An 8036-nucleotide genomic window follows, 5' to 3' on the forward strand; every position below is an offset into this window, starting at 1 on the left:
ATACATGGAACATATGTTTTAGGAGAATAAACCAGAGTAGGTGAGATAAGATAAGATAAGATGTACTTTATTGATCCCAATTTGGGAATTGTTTTTGTTGCAGCAGCAAGGTATTGCACATAATAACAAATTAAAAGAGTAGAAATAACAATTCTAAAATAGAAACATCTCAAAATAGAAATAGAAATAAAACTAAGAAGTAACCAGAGTAAGAGATACTAATTGTTACATCACTTCATTATATGTATGCAAATGTATGCCGATGATGCGGTCATCTTTGTACACGGGAAGAACACTGATCTCATCCTGTCTCTCAAATGCTTTGGACGAGGTTCAACACTGGCTGAACAACATTTGCTTACAGTTAAATGTAAAACAAACAGTACGCATGATGTTCAGTAAACGACCAGTCAAAATCGAAGGATCCAATGTGTTTTTAAACGGAGCAGAATTAGAACTAGTCCCCCACTTCAAGTATCTTGGAGTCGTACTGGACTCGAACTTGACTTTTAAGAAACATATTAAGAAAGTATCAAATACCATTAAATTCAACTTGCAACATTTTAAACAAATGAGACATTTCTTAACTGTCAGTGCTGCAAAGTCATCCCTCCACTGTATGATTCTATCCCACATTGAATACTGTTTGACAAACTGGTCGTCTGCTTGTGCCACAAACCTGAAACCCATAGAACAGCTGTACAAGAGAGCTATCAAGGTGTTTGACAGAAAGCCTTATTCATATCACCACTGCACCATCCTGGAGAAACACCATTTCTTAAGTTTTGACAATTTAAGTCTTTTAAAAGTATGTGTTTTATTTATAAATGTTTACATGGACTGCCCCCCCCCCCTCCCTTAGGGGAATTCATCCACAGAAAACACACTGGACGCTGCACTAGGTCAGAAACCAGAGGAGACTGTGAAGTCCATCATAAACGGACCACTTTTAGACAAAATGTCCTCTCCGTTAAAGGCAGCTCTTTGTGGAACAGCCTCCCAGCTGAGATACGGGACTGTCCCACTCTCAATAGCTTCAAAGGTCAACTCAGAGAATGGTTGAGAAACAAACAGACGTGCAATCACCGCTAAATGCACTTTAACACAGGGGTATCTCCTCTTGCACTTTATATGTCGTAGCTGCTATATTGTATTACCATGTCATAAATACTTGTGTGTGCTGCTCTTGCTCTCTTGCACTTTTTGCATATCATGTATTTTGTTTTTACCATGTTTGTAAAATGTAATCTTCTTAAATGTTTAATGTGAGGGACTGCGGATGGAAATGAGCTCAAAGCTAAATCTGGCACTGTTACGCTTGATACATTTTAATGTTTTAAGTGTTCATTGTCCCTGCCAAATAAACGATTAAATCAAAGGACCTGATGCAGAGATTTATAAGTACAGTTTATATGGGTTGCAGCCGGTTGCAACAGCTGTGTATGAACATCTTGGGGTCAATAAAGTAAATTTAGTCTGACGTAGCAACGCTGAAACAAACATCAACACAGAAGAAAAACTTCCAGGGACTTTTTCCCTTGAAGGACGCTGTGTAAAAAGCTGAGGCTGACTTCCTGCAGCTTGGCAGAGATGGAGAAATTACACACATCCTTTACTCAAGTCGAAGTACAGATACTCGTGTTCAAAAATACTCTGGTAGAAGTAGAAGTACTGACTAAACCTCTTTACTCAAGTAAAAGTAAAGAGGGCTTTGAAATGTACTTCAGTAAAAAGTACCCATAACTAGCAGCTGTTTTAAAGAGTACCTGACCTCCCTTTATATTAATAGAACAATAATGTCATTGTTAGCTAATGAATGTTTCCATGCTGAACAACGGCAACATGACAACGTTTTCATTGGTCCCTCTTCTTTAGAGAAGACCAGGAAATGATGGATACACGGATCGTGTTCAAATCAATAGGCACGCAATGACTCTAAATAATAATGATCACGCCACCAAACACACATTCAAACTAAAGGAACCAGCCTGTTTGGGAAATGTAAGAAGTAGAAAGTACAGGTATTTGGGTTCAACATGTGAGAAGTAGAAAGTACAGGTATTTGTGTTCAACATGTAAGAAGTAGAAAGTACAGGTATTTGTGTTCAACATGTAAGAAGTAGAAAGTTCAGGTATTTGGGTTCAAAATGTAAGAAGTAGAAAGTACAGGTATTTGGGTTCAAAATGTAAGAAGTAGAAAGTACAGGTATTTGGGTTCAAAATGTAAGAAGTAGAAAGTACAGGTATTTGGGTTCAACATGTAAGAAGTAGAAAGTACAGGTATTTGTGTTCAACATGTAAGAAGTAGAAAGTACAGGTATTTGTGTTCAACATGTAAGAAGTAGAAAGTTCAGGTATTTGGGTTCAAAATGTAAGAAGTAGAAAGTACAGGTATTTGGGTTCAAAATGTAAGAAGTAGAAAGTACAGGTATTTGGGTTCAACATGTAAGAAGTAGAAAGTACAGGTATTTGTGTTCAACATGTAAGAAGTAGAAAGTACAGGTATTTGGGTTCAACATGTAAGAAGTAGAAAGTACAGGTATTTGGGTTCAAAATGTAAGAAGTAGAAAGTACAGGTATTTGGGTTCAACATGTAAGAAGTAGAAAGTACAGGTATTTGGGTTCAAAATGTAAGAAGTAGAAAGTACAGGTATTTGTGTTCAAAATGTAAGAAGTAGAAAGTACAGGTATTTGGGTTCAGAATGTAAGAAGTCAAAGTAAAAAGTTGTCAGAAAAATAAGTAGTGGAGTAAAAGTACTGATACCAGAAACATGTACTTAAGTACAGCAACAAAGTATTTGGACTCCACTACTTCCCACCTCTGCAGCTTGTTGAATATCTGCAGGATCTTTGGTGCATTTGAGCAGCAGAAAGGCATCATGTGTCCGAAACTAAAGTGAGTCGACCCAGGCCGGACTGAACCAAGTCAGAGGGGTTTCCACAGAAATGACAGAACTGTTTGTTTCTGTTCACCAGCTGCAGGAAACTGAAGCGTTGAGTGATTTGTGTTGACGAGGAACGACAACAATGAAGTTTGTCACTAATAAAAGACTACGCCCGTTGACTTTCAGTGTGATTGAAGTGACAGGTACTCACACACAGACACACACACACACACACACACACACACACACACACACACACACACACACACACACACACACATACCTAAGGATTACACAACAGTGTTTCTTGGAAAACTAAACTTTATAATAACTATCAGCAATAAACTGTATATTATAAGTTACAGACTGGCTAGTATGACTCTAGACCTTTTTCATCAATTATTGCTCTGAATATTCATGCAGTGGAAAAAGGCTAAATATATTACTTTATACGTCCTTTTCTTTCTAAATTAGGCCCGAGACAAACCTTTGCAACATGATGTTAGCTTCTCTCGTTTTAAATAGTCAGGTAAATATGACTTTTTTATACTGTCTTGACGTATAATTTGGAATTGTAATTTACTTGAGTATTTCCTTGTTATTCTACTTTGTACTTTTACTCCACTACATTTATTTAATACCTTTAGTTACTTTACAGATGTGGATGAATGATGTGAAATATAATCAAGTGTTAAATCAGACTTTAGTTCCACCTGGAGTAAATCCACAAGCTACCCTGCAGTATACAAAGTCATTCAAACTAGCTGCACCTTTACCAGCTTTGAGAACACTTTCATGATCAATCATTATAAAACATATCATATGTATTATTCTGAAATGGACCAATCTGCACAATGACTACTTTTACTGTCGCTACTTTCACTATATTTTGATGATAATACTTTTCTACTTTCACTTGAGGAACATTTTGAATACAGGACTTTTACTGTAACAGAGTATTCCTACATTCTGGTACTTCTACTTTTACTCAAGCACAAGATCTGAGTACTTCTACTTTTACTCAAGTACAAGATCTGAGTACTTCTACTTTTACTCAAGTACACGATCTGAGTACTTCTACTTTTACTCAAGTACAAGATCTGAGTACTTCTACTTTTACTCAAGTACAAGATCTGAGTACTTCTACTTTTACTCAAGTACAAGATCTGAGTACTTCTACTTTTACTCAAGCACAAGACCTGAGTACTTCTACTTTTACTCAAGTACAAGATCTGAGTACTTCTACTTTTACTCAAGCACAAGATCTGAGTACTTCTACTTTTACTCAAGTACAAGATCTGAGTACTTCTACTTTTACTCAAGCACAAGACCTGAGTACTTCTACTTTTACTCAAGTACAAGATCTGAGTACTTCTACTTTTACTGAAGCACAAGACCTGAGTACTTCTACTTTTACTCAAGTACAAGATCTGAGTACTTCTACTTTTACTCAAGTACAAGGTCTGAGTACTTCTACTTTTACTCAAGTACAAGATCTGAGTACTTCTACTTTTACTCAAGTACAAGATCTGAGTACTTCTACTTTTACTCAAGTACAAGACCTGAGTACTTCTACTTTTACTCAATACATGATCTGAGTACTTCTACTTTTACTCAAGTACCAGATCTGAGTACTTCTACTTTGACTCAAGTACAAGATCTGAGTACTTCTACTTTTACTCAAGTACAAGATCTGAGTACTTCTACTTTTACTCAAGTACAAGATCTGAGTACTTCTACTTTTACTCAATACATGATCTGAGTACTTCTACTTTTACTCAAGTACAAGATCTGAGTACTTGTACTTTTACTCAATACATGATCTGAGTACTTCTACTTTTACTCAAGTACAAGATCTGAGTACTTGTACTTTTACTCAATACATGATCTGAGTACTTCTACTTTTACTCAAGTACATGATCTGAGTACTTCTACTTTTACTCAATACATGATATGAGTACTTCTACTTTTACTCAAGTACATGATCTGAGTACTTGTACTTTTACTCAATACATGATCTGAGTACTTCTACTTTTACTCAAGTACATGATCTGAGTACTTCTACTTTTACTCAATACATGATATGAGTACTTCTACTTTTACTCAAGTACATGATCTGAGTACTTGTACTTTTACTCAATACATGATCTGAGTACTTGTACTTTTACTCAAGTACAAAATCTGAGTACTTCTACTTTTACTCAATACATGATCTGAGTACTTCTACTTTTACTCAATACATGATCTGAGTACTTCTACTTTTACTCAAGTACAAGATCTGAGTACTTCTACTTTTACTCAAGCACAAGATCTGAGTACTTCTACTTTTACTCAAGCACAAGACCTGAGTACTTCTACTTTTACTCAAGTACAAGATCTGAGTACTTCTACTTTTACTCAAGCACAAGACCTGAGTACTTCTACTTTTACTCAAGTACAAGATCTGAGTACTTCTACTTTTACTCAAGTACAAGATCTGAGTACTTCTACTTTTACTCAAGCACAAGACCTGAGTACTTCTACTTTTACTCAAGTACAAGATCTGAGTACTTCTACTTTTACTCAAGCACAAGATCTGAGTACTTCTACTTTTACTCAAGTACAAGATCTGAGTACTTCTACTTTTACTCAAGCACAAGACCTGAGTACTTCTACTTTTACTCAAGTACAAGATCTGAGTACTTCTACTTTTACTCAAGTACAAGATCTGAGTACTTCTACTTTTACTCAAGCACAAGATCTGAGTACTTCTACTTTTACTCAAGTACAAGATCTGAGTACTTCTACTTTTACTCAAGCACAAGACCTGAGTACTTCTACTTTTACTCAAGTACAAGATCTGAGTACTTCTACTTTTACTCAAGCACAAGACCTGATTACTTCTACTTTTACTCAAGTACAAGATCTGAGTACTTCTACTTTTACTCAAGTACAAGGTCTGAGTACTTCTACTTTTACTCAAGTACAAGATCTGAGTACTTCTACTTTTACTCAAGTACAAGATCTGAGTACTTCTACTTTTACTCAAGTACAAGACCTGAGTACTTCTACTTTTACTCAATACATGATCTGAGTACTTCTACTTTTACTCAAGTACCAGATCTGAGTACTTCTACTTTGACTCAAGTACAAGATCTGAGTACTTCTACTTTTACTCAAGTACAAGATCTGAGTACTTCTACTTTTACTCAAGTACAAGATCTGAGTACTTGTACTTTTACTCAATACATGATCTGAGTACTTCTACTTTTACTCAAGTACAAGATCTGAGTACTTGTACTTTTACTCAATACATGATCTGAGTACTTCTACTTTTACTCAAGTACATGATCTGAGTACTTCTACTTTTACTCAATACATGATATGAGTACTTCTACTTTTACTCAAGTACATGATCTGAGTACTTGTACTTTTACTCAATACATGATCTGAGTACTTGTACTTTTACTCAAGTACAAAATCTGAGTACTTCTACCTTTACTCAATACATGATCTGAGTACTTCTACTTTTACTCAATACATGATCTGAGTACTTCTACTTTTACTCAAGTACATGATCTGAGTACTTGTACTTTTACCTCAATACATGATCTGAGTACTTGTACTTTTACTCAATACATGATCTGAGTATAGATCTGTGATAACATGATGTTTTTTCTGTTCAATGTTCAACCCACGTATGTTCTGATCTGACGTCTCTATTGTTAACGTTTGACTTCCCCGAGGCACTTTAATGACTTTAATGACTTCAGTCTCTTGTTCTGGTTCTTATTGTTCCCACGTCATACATCCTGACAGTTGAGCCAACATCTAATTGCATTTGTTGAAACATTTTCCTTTGGAGCAGACTCTCGTTTCGTTTAACAGGAAGTAGTGATTGCCAGCTTATCTGTGGTTGACATATCTTTGTACTCTTACTGTAGATGTGGGAACCTGCCAACGAGTTCCCTGCTATCTCACAACGTTCTGGGCTTCCCCCTTTTTTATTTTACAGCTAAATCTTTTGGATTTGGAATTCTTGTTGCTCTGTTTTTTGGAACATATATCCTGCTTACTTTTGAAGTAAACGGTTATTTTATGTTTTTATGTAATTATTGAGTGTTGTTGTATTTTAATGTGTATGTGTACGGGAGGCGTGTGGCGCAGTGGTTAGAGCCTTGGTAAGGGGATCAGATGGTCACAGGTTCAAACCCCACTGCAGTCAGCATGTCGTTGTGTCCCTGAGACACTTCACCCCAAAGTGCTCCTGTGGTGATTGTCCACAGTACTGAGTATGTAAGACGCTTTGGATAAAAGCGACTAACATGTAATGTAACCATTTCTTATTGGCTGGGCGAATTGCAAACCATGGCCCGTAAAACTCAGAAAAGTTTTGTGAAGCCGCCATTTTATTTGCTCGCATTAGCATTATTAGCATTAGCATTAGCCCAGCGCACCAATGGAGCGAGACTAACTTATTGTGTCTAACAAGTAACATGTAATGTAATGCATATATAGTTATGTAAATAAGTTGGGGTATAGGTATATACATATTTGATATATATTGTATATCCTTTATTTTATTTTATACCTTCGATCTTTCTGTGTGTACAAACATATTTTGAGATTGACAATAAAGTTGACTTTGAAAGATTGTCTTTCTTTCAATCACTCTTTTACACACAAATGCATTTCTGCACATGAATAAATCCTCCAAATTAAATGACAAAATATTTGTATTTCTCAGGGATTTTACCTTCTGCAGACCATTTACATGCACTAAAACCCAGAGAACTCACTACAGGGAAGGGAAAACCCACAAAAAGCAGAATAGGGCCTCTTTGAGGAAACTTGTGGTACTATTACTCTGATGAAATGTGTCTCAAATCATCATGATGACTCTTGGGAACATGCTGTATGTCAGCGAGTCCTTTTCTCCAGGAACTTCCTGGTCTTTTCCTGTTTTCTGTTTTACCGGTAAATAATTGATATTTTGAGGGAAACTCCGGTCAGTGCGCCGCACCTCATGAAAGAATGACAGCTCTGGAGTTTCACTGAAGTTATTCCAAGAAAACAAGAACTTGGGAAAAATATGAAGCAAAACAGAAGAGATATTTTTAAAGACAAATGACTCATGAAACTGACCCACTAATGTTATGGGTTTCGCTTTAA

Source organism: Trematomus bernacchii, unplaced genomic scaffold (genome assembly GCF_902827165.1).
Source record: "Trematomus bernacchii unplaced genomic scaffold, fTreBer1.1, whole genome shotgun sequence".
NCBI classification, from domain to species: domain Eukaryota; kingdom Metazoa; phylum Chordata; class Actinopteri; order Perciformes; family Nototheniidae; genus Trematomus; species Trematomus bernacchii.